This window comes from Hyperolius riggenbachi, chromosome 1 (assembly GCF_040937935.1).
Source record: "Hyperolius riggenbachi isolate aHypRig1 chromosome 1, aHypRig1.pri, whole genome shotgun sequence".
Taxonomy (NCBI): Eukaryota; Metazoa; Chordata; class Amphibia; order Anura; family Hyperoliidae; genus Hyperolius; species Hyperolius riggenbachi.
The window spans coordinates 465,987,695-466,006,041 of NC_090646.1; the positions used below are offsets into that span (position 1 = coordinate 465,987,695).

At 45.0% G+C, this 18,347-nt stretch overlaps 1 long non-coding RNA gene across 9 annotated transcripts in view; it reads left to right on the forward strand.

The window, feature by feature from the left end:
* Window positions 1-18,347, forward strand: part of LOC137521055 (uncharacterized) — a 523,185-nt gene that overhangs the window by 342,523 nt on the left and 162,315 nt on the right. The window lies entirely within an intron of this gene.

The following is an 18,347-nucleotide window of genomic DNA, read 5'->3' on the forward strand; positions in this document are numbered from 1 at the left end:
ATTCAGATAGGAGTATATAGCAGCAATGGTCCAGGTCTGCATTTAGTGCCTAAATCCAGACCTGGACCATTGCTGCTATATACTCCTATCTGAATTGCCTGAAGAAGTGGGGTCCAGGGATGCTCGGATACCCCTTTTTATTATTCGAGTTAGGTCGAATTCGAATAGTAAATTATTCGAGGTCGGTCGAATATTCGAGTCGAATATTTTTTACTATTCAATTCGACCTCGTAATTCGAGCTCACTATTCGAGTCGGTATTCGAGCTCATTATTCGAGCTGACTATTCGAATTGGCCTTAAATAGCTTCCAACACTTGTTTTGGGGGTGAATGATGCAAGAAACATCTTTTTTTCCAAGTAACAACAGCAAGTGATTATGTGGGGATGTTCCTTTAAAAAAAAAAAAAAAAAGGTGGAAAGAGAAGTTGTGTCCAAAATTCTGTTCAGTACTGTATACTTCTTCTTCTTCTTCTATATCTTCTTCTTCTTTATCTTCTTGTATATCTTCTTCTTCTATATCTTCTTCTTCTTCTTCTATATCTTCTTCTTCTTCTTCTTCTTCTTCTTCTTCTTCTTCTTCTTCTTCTTCTTCTTCTATATCTTCTTCTTCTTCCTCTTCTTCTTCTATATCTTCTTCTTCTATATCTTTTTCTTCTTCTTCTTCTTCTTCTTCTTCTATATCTTCTTCTTCTTCTTCTTCTTCTTCTTCTTCTTCTTCTTCTATATCTTCTTCTTCTATATATTCTTCTTCTTCTTCTTCTTCTTCTTCTTCTTCTTCTTCTTCTTCTTCTTCTTCTATATCTTCTTTTTCTTCTTCTATATCTTCTTCTTCTTCTTCTTCTTCTTCTTCTTCTTCTTCTTCTTCTTCTTCTTCTTCATCCTCTTCTTCTTCTTCTTCTTGTTCTACATCTTCTTCTTCTTCTTCTTCTTCTATATCTTCTTCTTCTTCTTCTTCATCTTCATCTTCATCTTCATCTTCATCTTCATCTTCATCTTCATCTTCTTCTTCTTCTTCTTCTTCTTCTTCTTCTTCTTCTTCTTCTTCTTCTTCTTCATCTTCATCTTCTTCTTCTTCTTCTTCTTCTTCTTCTTCTTCTTCTTCTTCTTCTTCTTCTTCTTCTTCTTCTTCTTCTTCTTCTTCTTCATCTTCTTCTTCATCTTCTTCTTCTTCATCTTCTTCTTCTTCATCCTTTTCTTCTTCATCTTCTTCTTCATCTTCATCTTCTTCTTCTTCATCTTCTTCTTCTTCATCTTCTTCTTCTTCATCTTCTTCTTCATCTTCTTCTTCATCTTCTTCTTCTATATCTTCTTTTTCTATATCTTCTTTTTCTATATCTTCTTCTTATTATTATTTTTCTATTTCTTCTTCTTCTTTTTCTATATCTTCTTCTTATTATTATTTTTCTATTTCTTCTTCTTCTTCTTCTTTTTTTCTATATCTTCTTCTTCTCCTTCATCTTCTTCTTCTTGTTCTATATCTTATTTCTCTTCTATATTTTTTTTTTTAAAGAAATGCAGCTATTTTTGAGCGTAATAGCTGGTGGCGCATGGTGGAAGCGCCATTGTATGTGCTCCCTGGCAGTGGAAACACACAGACAGCAGGAGGTAAATTCAGCAAGAGCAGCAGCAGGAGGAGGATGATTGTGTGGCAGCAGGCAGTCAATGAGGCAGGCAGCGAGACATAATAGGCTGTAGTACCTAGCGTTGGTACCAGGCCGTAAATACACAGCATGAGGTTCCAGACAGCGGTCGTGAAGCCCACATCGTGTCCAATACACAACTGGGACATCACAGTTTTCAACCCGGACACCTCTAAAAATAATATCACAAAGTATTAAAAAGTATATATATATTTTTTTAAAGAAATGCAACTATTTTTGAGCGTAATAGCTGGTGGCGCATGGTGGAAGCGCCATTGTATGTGCTCCCTGGCAGTGGAAACACACAGACAGCAGGAGGTAAATTCAGCAAGAGCAGCAGCAGGAGGAGGATGATTGTGTAGCAGCAGGCAGTCAATGAGGCAGGCAGCGAGACATAATAGGCTGTGGTACCTAGCGGTGGTACCAGGCCGTAAATACACAGCATGAGGTTCCAGACAGCGGTCGTGAAGCCCACATCGTGTCCAATACACAACTGGGACATCACAGTTTTCAACCCGGACACCTCTAAAAATAATATCACAAAGTATTAAAAAGTATATATAAATTTTTTTTTAAGAAATGCAGCTATTTTTGAGCGTAATAGCTGGTGGCACATGGTGGAAGCACCATTGTATGTGCTCCCTGGCAGTGGAAACACACAGACAGCAGGAAGTAAATTCAGCAAGAGCAGCAGCAGGAGGAGGATGATTGTGTGGCACTAGGCAGTCAATGAGGCAGGCAGCGAGACATAATAGGCTGTGGTACCTAGCGTTGGTACCAGGCCGTAAATACACAGCATGAGGTTCCAGACAGCGGTCGTGAAGCCCACATTGTGTCCAATACACAACTGGGACAACACAGTTTTCAACCCGGACACCTCAGAAAAATTAAACCTTTTTTATTTTTTAATGTTTTTTTTTTTTTACAGCAAATTACACATATAGCTATTGTTGGACGTAATAGCTGTTGGCAGAGTGGCAGCAGAAGGTAAATCTGTGTACCCTGGCAGTGGGAAACACAGCAGACAGACAGCAGCAGCAGCAGGAGGAATGGAGGAGTAGTATGAGTGTGGCAGCAGGTAGGTAGGCAGCGTGACATAATAGCCCTGGTACCTAGCGGTGATACCAGGGCTGTAAATAAACACAACAGGAGGTCCCAGACAGCGGTCGTGCAGCCCACATCGTGTCCAATACACAACTGGGACAACACAGTTTTCAACCCGGGCACCTCAGAAATATAAAACTTTTTTTTTGTTTTAATGGTTTACTTTTTTTTTTTTTTTTACAGCAAATTTAACAAATAGCTATTGTTGGACGTAATAGCTGGTGGCAGAGTGGCAGCAGAAGGTAAAATCTGTGTACCCTGGCAGTGGGAAACACAGACAGACAGACAGCAGCAGCAGCAGGAGGAATGGAGGAGTAGTGTGAGTGTGGCAGCAGGTAGGTAGGCAGCGTGACATAATAGCCCTGGTACCTAGCGGTGATACCAGGGCTGTAAATAAACACAACATGAGGTCCCAGACAGCGGTCGTGCAGCCCACATCGTGTCCAATACACAACTGGGACAACACAGTTTTCAACCCGGGCACCTCAGAAAAATTAAACCTTTTTTTTTTTAATGGTTTACTTTTTTTTTTTTTTACAGCAAATTTAACATATAGCTATTGTTGGACGTAATAGCTGGTGGCAGAGTGGCAGCAGAAAGTAAAATCTGTGTACCCTGGCAGTGGGAAACACAGACAGACAGACAGCAGCAGCAGCAGGAGGAATGGAGGAGTAGTGTGAGTGTGGCAGCAGGTAGGTAGGCAGCGTGACATAATAGCCCTGGTACCTAACGGTGATACCAGGGCTGTAAATAAACACAACAGGAGGTCCCAGACAGCGGTCGTGCAGCCCACATCGTGTCCAATACACAACTGGGACAACACAATTTTCAACCCGGGCACCTCAGAAAAATTAAAACTTTTTTTTTGTTTTAATGGTTTACTTTTTTTTTTTGACAGCAAATTTAACATATAGCTATTGTTGAACGTAATAGCTGGTGGCAGAGTGGCAGCAGAAGGTAAAATCTGTGTACCCTGGCAGTGGGAAACACAGACAGACAGACAGCAGCAGCAGCAGGAGGAATGGAGGAGTAGTATGAGTGTGGCAGCAGGTAGGTAGGCAGCGTGACATAATAGCCCTGGTACCTAGCGGTGATACCAGGGCTGTAAATAAACACAACAGGAGGTCCCAGACAGCGGTCGTGCAGCTCACATCGTGTCCAATACACAACTGGGACAACACAGTTTTCAACCCGGGCACCTCAGAAAAATTAAACCTTTTTTTTTTTTTTTTTTTAATGGTTTACTTTTTTTTTTTTTGACAGCAAATTTAACATATAGCTATTGTTGGACATAATAGCTGGTGGCAGAGTGGCAGCAGAAGGTAAAATCTGTGTACCCTGGCAGTGGGAAACACAGACAGACAGCAGAAGGGCAGTACACAGCAGCCCACTGTAGGTGTAAAATGTGTGGCTACAGGCGACGTAATAGTCAAACTGAACCAGGCTGGCTTAGTAGTGAGCAGGAGCCAGGAGGTGGTAAAGGGTGGTAAGGCATATTAACAATGGTTCCGGCAGCCAGTTCATGTCCCCCTCTCGCCGACAACAGGGGCCAGGAACTCGCCTTCCACCCACGCCTGGTTCATCTTGAGAAACGTCAGTCTGTCCACAGACTTGTGAGACAGACGTGAGCGTTTCTCGGTGACCACGCCACCAGCTGCACTGAAGCAGCGCTCGGACAGCACGCTGGAAGGTTGGACAGGTCAGCACTTCCAAGGCGTACTGCGCCAGCTCGCTCCAGATCTCCAGGCGCTTGACCCAATACTCCATGGGATCAACAGGGGAATCGCTGTCAAGCCCGCTGTAGGACCCCATGTAGTCAGCCACCATGCGGGTCAGGCACTGGCTGTGACCGGAGGAGGATGCTGCTGCATGCACCTCCTCTCTGGTCACTGCTGGAGCCTCTACAGTCCTGTAGAGCTCGTTGCTGAGAGACAGCAGGTCTGTGGGGCACTTGCTGCTGGATGCAGGCACCTGCTGCTGCCTCTGTGCTGGCTGGACAGTGGGGGTGGAAGGCTGGGGGAAGGCTTCCTCCAAGCGCTCAACAAGGGCCTGCTGCAAGCTCCTTATTTGTTGCGCTGGGTCTCCTCCTGCAGGAGGCAGGAACTGGCTCAACTTCCCCTTGAGGCGCGGGTCCAACATCATGCTGATCCAGATGTCCTCCCTCTGCTTCATCTGGATCACCCTGGGGTCCTTGCGCAGGCACGTCAGCATGTGCGCTGCCATTGGGAAGAGGCGGGCAACGTCTGCTGGCACATCGACGGCAGTGCTGTCCTCATCCTCCTCCTCTGCCGCCTCATCCTCTCTCCACCCCCGCACCAACTCAGCTGCACTGTGCTGATCCCCCTCATCAGCAGCAAGGTCAGGGACCTCCACCAAGTCCTCCTCCTCCCCCTCAGAGGTGGACTGTGCGGCTGCATGCCGCTCCTGCTGGGCCAAGGCTGCCGCTCCCATTTCCAGCAAAGCATCGAGGGCCCTGTTCAGCAGACAAACCAGGGGCACCCACTCGCACACCATAGCATGGTCCCTGCTCACCATGTTGGTGGCCTGCAGAAAGGGAGCCAGCACTAAGCACACCTGCTGCATGTGCCCCCAGTCGTCATCGGGGACGATGGACGGGATAATGCTGGTCTTGTCCCTTTTCTGAGCGGCGGACACAGTGGCCAGGGCAAGGTACTGGTTGACAGCGTGCTTCTGTTCAACCAGACGCTCCAACATCGCCAGGGTGGAGTTCCAGCGAGTTGGAACGTCAAGGATCAGCCGATGGCGTGGCAGCTCCAGCTCCTTTTGCACGTCTTCCAGGCTCGCAGAGGCTGCAGCCGAGCGCCAGAAGTGACGCACAACATTCCTTGCCGTTTCCAGCAGTTCGCCCATCCCCTGGTAGGTGCGCAAGAACTTCTGCACCACCAGGTTCAGCACGTGGGCAAGACAGGGGATGTGGGTCAGGTTTCCCCTGTCGATCGCGGCAACCAGATTGGCCCCATTATCGGCCACCACCTCTCCGACTCTGAGGCCTCTGGGGGTCAGCCAAATCCTCTCCTGCTCCTGGAGTTTGGCCAACACATGGGTTGCCGTCAGTTTGGTCTTCCCAAGGCTGACCAACTGCAGCAGCGCTTGGCAGTGGCGTGGCTTCACGCTGCTGCTGAGGCGGGGGGTTTGGCCAGGTGTGCCGGAGGATGGCAGAGGATCGGAGGAACCTGCTGCAGTTCCCCTGACCCTGCGGGGTGGCACCACCCACTGTGTTGCTGCTGCTGCTGTGCCCGCTGCTGCTCTCCCATCCTCACCCCCTTCCACCAAGCTGACCCAGTGGGCAGTGAAGGACATGTAGCGGCCTGTCCCGAAGTGGCTGCTCCAGGAGTCCATGGTAACGTGGACCCTTTCACCAACCGCGTGCTCCAGCCCTCGCTCCACATTGGCCATGACAAAGCGGTGCAGTGCAGGCATGACCTGGCGGGCGAAGAAGTGTCTGCTGGGGAGCTGCCAGTCTGGGGCTGCACAAGCAAGCAGTGCACGCATGTCGCTCCCCTCCTGCACGAGCGTGTACGGCAGGAGTTGGGAGCACATGGCCCGTGCCAGCAAGCCGTTCAGCTGACGCACGCGACGGCTGCTGGGAGGCAGAGCCCTAACCACCCCCTGGAAGGACTCGCTCAAAAGGCTCTGGCGGTGCCTTTTGCTAGCACGGGAACCAGCGGAGACAGCAGAGGAGGCCACTGAGGACTGGCTGCCAGAACAGGCCTCAGTGTCGGCGGCAGGAGTTGCAGAGGGGGGAGGAGCAGTGCGTTTCCTCACTCCTGCTGGTGCTGCTGGAGGAGCAGGAGGGCGGGTGGCTGCTGTTGCTGCTGCTGCTGCTGAAGGCTGTGCAGTGATGGGTGTGGTGCCACTGCCAGCACCAGATGCCTTCAGCCTCTGGAACTCCTCATGCTGGTGGTAATGTTTAGCAGCAAGATGGTTGATGAGAGAGCTGGTGCTGAACTTTAAGGGGTCTGCACCTCTGCTCAACTTCCGCTGACAGTGGTTGCAAGTGGCGTGAAAAATTGCCAGATTGGTGACAAGAAAAGCCCCCTACGGCCTGGAGCCGCTGCTGCCTGTCTCCCTGTGGTGGTTGGGGGGGGGGCTTGGGTGCGGCTGGTGGTGGTTCTGGCAGATGCTGCTGCTGCTGCTGCTGAGCCTGAGACACCAGCAGGCTGTGGGACCTGCCTACTGCTGCCAATGCTTGCAATGATGCACCTCCTTGCAAGGCCCACAAGCGCATCCTCCTCCTCCTCCTCAGAGCTGCTGATGATGACATCCCCAGGTGCTGGTGGTGGCGGCACCCAGTGTTTGTCTGTCACCACGTCATCATCATCATCATCCTCCCCCTCCTGAAACATGTCCTGCTGGGATGATGACCCCCCAAACTCCTCTCCTGATGCATGGATGGGCTGCTTGACTGTCGCCACAGTCTTGCTGTCCAATCCCTCATCCCTCAAAGTGCCCATCAGCAGCTCCTCCTCCAAATCGCCAACAACAGCAGACAATTGACTCATGATGCCTGGGGTCAAAAGACTGCTGAATGACAGATCGCCAACTGACGGTGAACTGGCCTTCTCCCCAGGCCCTGCTGAGCGGCTGCTGCGAACAGGGGTGGTGGTGGTGGTGGTGGTGAGGGTGGAGGCCTCGGATGCAGAGCTGATGGCGGGCTGCTCATCCTCCATCATCAGTTGCACCACAGTGGCTGCATCCTTTTCCTCAATGGGACGTTTCCGACCCGGCTGGAGGAAAATAGGAGCAGGTACTACACGCTGCTGCTGCTGCTGTGTCTCTGCAGCGTGAGTTGCTCCCTCTGGGCGGCGCCCAAGGCGTCCACGGCCAGTGGCTATAGGCGGAATGTTAGCCACTGACGCAGCTGCTGCTGCTGCGGAACTGTGCATGGTGGCGCGGCCGCGGCTTGCCACAATGCTGCTTCCTCTCCTCCTGATTCCCTTGCTGCCCTTCCCCTTGCCCAAACCGCGCTGGCTGCCACTTCCAGACATCTTAGATGTTTTGGGCGTAAACAAAAAAGTTTTTTAAAAGGGCGGGTGAAAAAGTGGGGTACTTTAATGGAGTGGGTTGGTGGGTGAGGTGACACTAATCACTAAGTGATTAGATCGCTAAGTGATTACTAGTACAGTACAAATACAAAATACAATAATTAGGAATCAGTAAGTGTGAACAGTGAACAGTGAGTGTGTCCCCTAGTACACTAACTAGAAAATACAATAATCAGTAGTAATCAGATTCAGTAGAAGGAAATAGAGTGTGTGTACACTACAGACAGTGCACGCACACACGTAGGAGCTAGCCTATGAACAGTGACTGAGTGTCCCTCCCTAGTACAGTAAGAACTAGAAAATACAATAATCAGATTCAGTAGCAATCAGATGATTCAGTAGAAGGGAATACTGTGTACTGTACAGACAGTGCACGCACACACACACACAGGAGCTATGAACAGTAACAGTGAGTGTCCCTAGTACAGTATACAAAATACAATAATCAATCAGTAAGTAAAGGACAAGACAGGGTAGAATAAACAGCAGAAACACTGGTATAGATCAGAAATAAACTAACAGAGGACAGGAGGACAGCTGCCCACACAGGCAAGGCCCTGATTCCTAAAGCTGTGTAAGCTTGCCTGCAGCAGCTGCCTGTCTCTATGTAACACACAAGCTACTAACTAAAATACAATCTCTATCTAGCTAACAACAATATAGGTGTATAGAGCAGGTGTATGTGAGCAAAAACGCTAGGTAGTTGACCACTATAGAGCACTTGCTAAGCCAAAGCACAAAGGAGCAGATCTCTCTCTGTACAAAGTCAGGCAAGGACGGAAAAACCGAACATGGCGGCCGCTATTTATAGGGTAGGGGCTGGCCAGGGTCCCCCTCTGTGATTGGCTGCCGTCAGAGGGCCTGGGAGCCCTCTGATTGGCTCTAAGGACATCAATCTGGGCTATGACGCTATTCGAGCTCGGTATTCGAGCTCGAATAGCTGAAAAAGAGCTCGAATATTTGAGCTACTCGAATATTCGAGCTCTGCTGAGCACCACTGGTGGGGTCACGCCCACGAAACGCGTTGGGAAACTGTGGAGTGTATAAATACATTTCTGTTAGTGTTATACCCTTTAACACATTTGTTTTTGAGTGTCCTTTGGATTGGCTAGATATCCACCTCTGCCACATCCATGTTTTGAAACTTTTATCTCATTGTTTTACTCTGTTGGCGCCTCTGTTCACTTGCATCGATTGTCTATCCACCCTGGTGGAAGGGCGGAAAACTTTATTCGTTGCTTCCTATCTACAGAGAGCGACTTCTTATCCCTGAGTGGGGACAGGTTTAATCTCCCCACCTGCCGTTACAGTGGTTGCCTACGAGGTAACCCTGGTTTGTGAGTATTCTATACTTACCTTTCATTACTCCTCCCTTGAATCAATACTATCCATAGTACACTATATCGGGCTCTCTGTGTCCATCAGTTTTTTTCTTTCAAGGATTTGGATTGGTTGCACTAAACAACCAACTACACTTTTGCAATAGTTTTGCTGTAATTTCCTTGTATTTGTTTTAATCAGGAAAATGGGAACAGGAATCACAGATATGACAGCCACAATCCAGATTCTTGCTGCAGAGGGCCATTAAGGATACATATTATGACCAGTTGCCACATGTACTGCCCTGGGCAGTTCAGATATGCTTAAATGTAAAGAACTGCCACTGCTGCCAGCAGCCTGCTCTCTCTTGGGTCTTAGGAAGCTACTCTACCTCTCTAGGTACAACCAGGATGAGTACAGACAACACTGTGGGGTGTGTCCTGGTAATAGTCCTCTTTCTGGTACACCCCCACACACAAGGCCACCATACCCACAGGTGTCACTGCCTATTCAGGGATCCCCTAGAATAACCTAATATGCAGGTTCAGCTGTACATATCTAAAAGCCCTAAGGCAAAATGGCAACCAGTTCACCATGATTGGCGCAAGCAAAGCAACAACCGTCTTATGTGAGTCCTCAACAACCATCTGGGCAGAAACATACAGTGGAGTGTTTAACACAATGTGCTCTTACAGCTCCCGTGACTGCGTCACCTTGCATCATGAGAATTCCCGGTGGCTCTGAACTTACAGACTCTGCTGATGCTAGTGTAGATGGATCAGGGCAGCAGCACACACAGCATGCATGTGCTCTCTGACCACTGTGGTGGACGCCAGATGATGGTTGATGACTCACCCTAAACACCAGCACCTGTTCTAAGTGATTCTGTCTGCGGCATGTATGAACTCACATAACATGGTGCCGAGTCACGAAGAACAATATGTGTTTAGTATTGAGCATCCTCTCTGTATGAATGTTTTTAGGTACTGAAACTTGGCCTGATGAAGTAAGCCGTATGTATTCACAAAGCATGTTGTAATAGTGCAAAAAAACCTTTTTTTTTTCAATTTCTATGTCATCACCAAGGTAAGCCACCTCCTATTTTGTTTCTAAGGATTTAGATGTATTTTACTATCCTTGGGGGGATCTGCTACGCATTGTGTTTGATACCCTCCTTTGGAGGGCAGCCACCGGCCAGCTTCTAGTAGCTGGCAGGTTCCAGAGCGACCAAAGTACAGCGACGATACCTGAACCTGAGTGGAGGTGGTTATTCTCCACAGCATATATTGGTTGGTGGCCCTTCATAGCAACCTTAGTTTTGTGAGTACTCCCCTCTCTTCTATCAGTCATTCCCTCTACCTGAACATACTGCACTATCTGTGCTCCCATTGTCCAAGGTTCCTCATATCTCTCAAGTCTCTCTGATCATCATGGAGTGGTAATCTAAGAAGGTACGGGCACCTTTAGTGCCATGAGGGAGGAATTATTGTCATAATTTTAGATGACAACTTAGCGACCAATATTTATTTATGGCTGTGATTTTTTTCTATCCCATAGAAATCAAACTGAGCCATTATTTGGGATACAAATGTGTAGATGCAATAAATGTACAGGCTTCTCCTGATTAGCTAGAAGGTTACACTTTGATTTGATTTTTACTGTTTCCACCTTGTGTGTTTTCATAGCACCTGCACATCTGGAAGCGCTCCCCTTTTTTATGGGGCATTCCTCAAACGCTGAGAAAGGACCTGACACTGATCCACATGAGCAGACAGTTGTATAATGTCCCATTTCATACATTCAGTAATACGCCTTACTGAATAAATTCTTTTGTCTATTTTTTTATAGATATAAATTTGTCTGTAGTTAAGGTGGCCTTACATCTCTCGACTTGGCGGCTGATTGACCATCTGATACGATAATTATTATCAAATAGGATAAAAGTCGTGCAGCCAATGGCATGCCCGATCAGGCCAAAATTGGTCACATGTATAGATATGTTGCAAGATGTTGGACCTTCGTGGTCGATTGGGTGTGTGGCGGTAACGGTGAGCAATATCGGGACAAGTGGTGAAAACCCCCAGCGCTGTTCCTCCTAGTGTATAAATGTTCCCCCCGTGTGTGCATTTATAATTATCTGTTCTATGTCGCCCACTGTGCACAGCCCATCCATTTTCCGGTTCTTCCTCTTCCATTTGCACAAGTTGCCACCAGTAGATAAAGTATGGCGCATGTTTGGCATTACACGCGGCATGCACTACATTTCTCAGGGCCCTATCAGATTCCATCAGTTCCTTCAGAATGTCTCAGGGCTTTAAATATGGGGTTGTGTTACTAACCAAGGGTATTAGGATGGGAGGCAAATCGTTTAAAATATTGTATATTGAATGTAATAAATGAAATAAATTGTTTTTTAGATATTCATTCATAAATTATTTAGTCAGTGTTTGCCCATTGTAGAATCTTTCCTCACCCTGATTTACATTCAGGGTCTTTATTCCTGCCAGGTGGTGATCTCTGTGCAATGATTTTCTTTTACACACAGTTCCAAAGCCGGTACAAAATATGTGTGGTCTTCCAGGATGCTCTGTGGGGAGGAGGAATTTTGCATAGCTTATCAGCCTATGCTAAATGTTACTGGAAGGGCAGGGCTACTTACCGATGTATGGCTATGTATGGATAAAGGAAATGTTTCTAAGGGCCCTTACACTTAATGCGTTGGCATGCGTTGTACGCATTGGTATGCATTTTTTCCATAGCAGTGCATTGTGAAAAAGCTTTCAGTAATGCGTATAGTGGAAACTAAGCCATAGGAAAACATGGACATTACTTTGAAAATTTATAACTGAGAGCAACTGATATAAGTGTAAAAGGGCCCTAATGCTAAAACCAGGAAAATTACTGTAAAAGTGGGTAACCTGAATAATTCACTACATTCTACTATATGTCACCACAGTCCTTTTTTAATTATAGATCCATACTTACATATATTTGGGAATCCATGGAAGCATGGTGTGTCTCCCCGGAGGATGGCGGCTGTTAGAAGGCTCTTCTAATGGTGATTTTCTTTTTCAATATGAAATCAGCTGTTTCTCTTGTAACACCTTGTTGACACCCTCTTTAGAGATCCACATCTTGGTTGGATCACTAAGCAGTGTGATCACCTTGGAGTTATAGGCAGATGAGTTCAATACTACAATTTATATTTCCTAGTATAGTTTCTAGCATGGTCCCGAAATATAGTAACTTAAAAGAAAAGTAAAACCTAATTTTCAAGAAAGTTGTGACCTAGTGTAAAATGGAAGTACAAACAGAATGCGATGGTCATGTAAACCCCACACTTAACTGAAAATAGTACAAAGACCCTGAGCATAGTCCGCTCTAAACCACATGCTAAAAATATAGATACTTAACCAAAGAAAAAAACGGGCTTAACAATAAGCATTATTCTACTGTAAATCCAGTTATTGATATACTTTATTGTCCCAAACAAAAATTGAATTCACTGAAATACAGATAAGATCAGCTTAATTACAAAAAGATATAATTACAAAATAAGAGACTGTCACTAGTATCCTACATAAGCAGCATGGTGGCATAATGCATAGCATAGCACTCTCACCTTGCAGCACTGGGTCCCTAGTTCGAATCCCAGCCGGGGTACTATCTGCAAGGAGTTTTTAGGTTCTCCCCGTGTCTGTGTGGGTTTCCTCTGAGCAGTCTGCTTTCCCAAAGCCCAGTGGAGGAAGATGTTGGTGCTACATAAATACTAAATAATAATAATAATACATAATAATCCATATGCATGAAAATATCATATGATAATGCTCAAAATGTTTATCCCCACTGGAGCTCAATTAGAGTCACCCAGATTTAGATTAAAAACTATAATGGAATATAAGTGGTTACAATGATGGAACAATGTTTAGATGCAGACTATGGGGTTGATTCATAAAGTATTACCGCATTCGGTAATGCAGAAAACAGCTAACGTTACTGAGGACTTTGGAAAATGTCAATTTATAAAAGCTGTTACCACATTAAAGGCTGAAATTACTAAGCAGTGAGGTAAATTACTGACTTGTGTGGTAAATACCTCAACACATGTCAGTAAATGTCAATTCATAAAGCCTACAACAAGCGGTAAAGCCAGAAGCAATACCATCTGCTTTGAAGTGGTGAAAAGATTGTGGAGTCTGTGCTGGGAGCTGTGACTCACAAGCCGAAGCAGTGATAGCTAGTTATCAGCAGGAATTACGCATCGTAATACGCAATCTAAATCGTAATGCGTAATTTTGGGGGTATAGCGTAATTAATTTCGTAGTTATTTGTTATCATTCGTAATTACACATGAATTTACACATGCTACATATGTTAAGGAGAATAGTGAGTACAAGTTACAAAAATAATTGTTCAAAAAGACCTTGTTGTTTTTGAGAAAATCGATTTTAAAAGTGCGAAAACATTTTTTAAAATCATTTTTCTGGGTTTAAAAACCATTTTTCTTTGCATTTTTAAAGCCGATTTTCTCAAAAACTACAAGGTCTTTTTGAAAAACTATTTTACTTAACTTGTACTCACTATTCTCCTTAACATATGTAGCAGTTTTGGTAGCAATAGCATGTATGGGGGCTTTGCCATTCACTGCCAAAGTCAGCATGAATTTGCATGTAAATTATGCGTAAATTAATGCGCTATTATGAATGATTATAAAGTCAATTGAATTATGAATTTGTAATTATGTACAGGCATAATTGCAAAAATGTACGCGTAATTTGGTGTAATCATAATTAGCAGATTATGATCATCACTGGTGATAGCTGTGACTAATAGGAGCAGGGAGCCAATAGAAACAGCCCCTGTTCTCCTGGAAGACTGACTGATGGAATCTGATAGGACCCGCAGCCTTAGCGGGTCAGACAAGCTTTTCAACCCTCCAGGCAGCAGCAGAGAGAGATTGGAACAAAACAGGAATCCCGTGAATACCTTTGGCTGTGTGTCTGTTTAACCTCTTGGGTACCAGTTAGGAGCTAGTGGGGAAAATCACCTAAGCATGGCATGTGTAAAGTTTCTTGGAAGCTAATCTAATCTGTGACAATTACATAGAATGTTAAGAAAGACTAATAGACAGATTCAGAGCATATTCAGACCAAGCAGAGGCAGTATAACAAAACATGTACATCTAAAGGGATGTCAGGAAGCCTTGCAATGTCCTCACTGCATGAAATAGCTTGTAACAACACAGACCACTCCACACTGCTCTGCTGTTACCGTAAAGGTTTTTGTCAATGGGCTTCAGTAATTTACCGCACCTGTGAAAATTTGTATGAATTCGCACACACTAGTCTAAAATACCGAATGTGGTATTTCCCTGACCTGATTTTTTTTTCACACAGCCTTTTATGAATTGACCCCAAAGGGGTAATACGAAGGGATATAGATGTACCTCTAGAAATAACAAGCCCACTTAGTAAATTTGAGTAAATTTTTGTCCCAGGTGGACTTTTGTTTATCAGTCAACAGCAACTCTCAAAAAGTGTCCCAACAGCTGCAAGTACTAACAAACAGAATGCTATTAATGTATCTACTAACTAATATATCACACGTAAAGGTCTCAGTCTTAGAAAAAAGTTTACCATTTTCACTGACCAAAACCATGCATAAAACAGAAATGGAACATTTAAGTGCTTGATAGTGCAACTAAAAGCAAACAGTCAGCTATGGATGGCAAGGTACTGTCAAAAGTTCTGTATAAAGTTGTGGACAAGCACAAAGCAGGAGATGAATTAAAAACAAAAAACAAACAAACAAACAAAAAAACAGCTCTTGTAGGCTTCACCTCCCTCCTCCCTTCTACCCTTCTACCTATGCCCTCCTCCCTCCTACCAGAGGGACTCATCTGCCAGGGAATTCCAGTATTTCAAAAACCAGCTTACATACCGTGGCTGGGAATTGAACCCAGGTCTCAGTGTATGGTAGGTAACTAATATATCCATTATACCACCAACACTACTAGCTGAAACTAGCCTAGCATGTACCATTTATGCTCAATCCAAGAGAAAAATTAGACAAGACAAATGACATTTATATCACGGTTTTCTCCTGGCGGACTCAAAGCGCCAGAGCTGCAGCCACTAGGGCACGCTCTATAGGCAGTAGCAGTGTTAGGAAGACTTGCCTAAGGTCTCCTACTGAATAGGTGCTGGCTTACTGAACAGACAGAGACAAGATTTGAACCCTGGTCTCCTGTGTCAGAGACAGAGCCCTTAACCATTACACCATCCAGCCACTGCTTAAGGATATGTAGCCAGGCATGGCCTTGCCTTTTGTGTTCAACAGTTGTCCAAAGAGAACCCCAGATAGCCAGGTAGATTCATCTCTCTCTCTCTCTCTCTCTCACCAACACTACATGCTGAAGCCAGCCTAGCATGTACCATTTATGCTCAATCCATTTATGCTCAAAAATACAATTCTGCGAAAAGCGGTGACCATCCCTACTAGAGAGAGAGAGAGAGAGAGAGAGAGAGAGAGAGAGAGAGAGAGATGAATCTACCTGGCTATCTGGGGTTCTCTTTGGACAACTGTTGAACACAAAAGGCAAGGCCATGCCTGGCTACAAATCCTTAAGCAGTGTCTGGATGGTGTAATGGTTAAGGGCTCTGCCTCTGACACAGGAGAACAGGGTTCAAATCTCGGCTCTGTCTGTTCAGTAAGCCAGCACCTATTCAGTAGGAGACCTTAGGCAAGTCTTCCTAACTCTGCTACTGCCTATAGAGCGTGCCCTAGTGGCTGCAGCTCTGGTGCTTTGAGTCCGCCAGGAGAAAAGCGCGATATAAATGTTATTTGTCTTGTCTAATTTTTCTCTTGACAACTGTTGAACACAAAAGACAAGGCCATGCCTGGCTACATATCCTTAAGCAGTGGCTGGATGGTGTAATGGTTAAGGGCTCTGCCTCTGACACAGGAGACCAGAGTTCAAATCTCGGCTCTGTCTGTTCAGTAAGCCAGCACCTATTCAGTAGGAGACCTTAGGCAAGTCTTCCTAACACTGCTATCTTGTCTAATTTTTCTCTTGACAACTGTTGAACACAAAAGGCAAGGCCATGCCTGGCTACATATCCTTAAGCAGTGGCTGGATGGTGTAATGGTTAAGGGCTCTGCCTCTGACACAGGAGACCAGAGTTCAAATCTCGGCTCTGTCTGTTCAGTAAGCCAGCACCTATTCAGTAGGAGACCTTAGGCAAGTCTTCCTAACACTGCTACTGCCTATAGAGCGTGCCCTGGTGGCTGCAGCTTTGGCGCTTTGAGTCCGCCAGGAGAAAAGTGTGATATAAATGTCATTTGTCTTGTCTAATTTTTCTCTTGGATTGAGCATAAATGGTACATGCTAGGCTAGTTTCCGCTAGTACTGTTGGTGGTATAATGGATATGTGGGAATTTAACCCACGGAGACCTGGGTTCAATTCCCAGCCACGGTATGTAAGCTGTTTTTTGAAATTCTGGAATTCCCTGGCAGATGAGACCCTCCTCCCTCCGGTAGGAGGGAGGAGGGAATAGGTAGAAGGGTGGAGGGAAGAGGGTGGAATTAGAATCCTTGAAACATGTTTTCTATCATTATTTCAGCCAGTAGAAATTTTTCTAAATTTTGAATTTCGCCTCCCCATTGAAGTGTATTGTGGTTCGCGAACTTTTTCGCGAACCGAACTTTCCACGAAGGTTCGCGAACAGGGTTCGCGAACCGAAAATCGGAGGTTTGCGACATCTCTAGTAATTGCCCCTTAATTATCGCTCTGGACTGTAACAGGTGTTGGAGTGCCCATGGCATAGTCTCTCTTTGGATGATTTCCTGACCAGGTTAGTAAGAGCTTCTCCCTTGTCAAATGCAAAGAGGCTGCCTACCCTGGTTTGATAATTTACCTAATGAGTAAAATCTAATTTTGAATTCATTAAGGTGTTATAGATTTATTGAACATTTTATCGATAAAATATTTGATAAATCTACATGTATAACACTTTAGTATATTCAAAATAAGATTTTGCTCATGAGGTAAATTATCAGACGTTCGATAAAGTGTTGGATAAAGCTTAGTGAATTGAGACCAAAAAGACAGCTGAGAGCAAGAACTGTTGAGCACCTGCGTGATATAAGGGATAGTGATGAGCAAACTGCTCTGGGTATACATTTGCCAAATTCCATCGGTGTTCAATTACAAGGATGAAAGTTATAGGAACTTAGCTTGTTTGTACCAATAGGAAAGCATATGATTTAACAAATAATTGTTAAGTGCAGAGAATAGATGGATATACATCTTGGAGAATTTATGTCCCAGTGGTTTGAATCAGGAGCTGGAGTTGGTTCCGTTTTTGTCAAGTTACTAAGATGGGTGTCTACTGCATTCACACAGGTAGACATTAGTCTTCAGTCTGGTTATCTTTGGTAATTTAGTAGGGGCTGATTGGTTAGTGCGTGTGCTTGAGGCAGAGGAAACCCTTTCAACAATAAAGAGTTTAGGACATGTTTCTTGTTAAGCATGTGTTGCTGGTAAAACCAGTGTTCATGTAGGAAGAAAGGACTTTCACTGGCTTGCTGAAGCCACACCATTACTAACGTCAGCACACCCTGATGAAGCTGACATTTTCAGTGTAATGCATAAGTAGTAGGCAGGGTTAGTTCCTCGTTACACATTGTGATACCATTTATGTTTGCGTCCTTCCCGACTCATACATGTGCCAGTCGGCAATCCTGATTATGGTGGTGTATGGGTTTAAAATGAAATGAAGGTATGATCTTTTAACAAGCAGTACAGTTGTGTGCACAGAGACTATCTTTTGCAGCATGTGTTGTGTTTTAATGTTGCTGTCTCATTGCATAAAGGACTACTGAACCGACTATCAGTTTGCTGATGCAATTTCTGCCTATTTTGTCTGCTTATTTCTTGATGTTACCTTGACGCTTGCCAACCAATGGAACTTTACTTACCTATGGACTGTATATGCTCACTTGGTGGCTTATCAATATTGGCTTAGTGTCTCTATGGTCAAAACATATGACATCTTAGTGTGATTGTACTGGTGCAAGTGTTGTATGGAGGTACTTAACTGTAGTTAGGAGTCTAAGGACTTCTGGATTTTTTTTACTTGGATGTTCTTGTTTGATGCTGATTTTTTTAATAAACCTTTTGCTACTTAGTAAACTTAGTGCTTCCAGGTGCATAC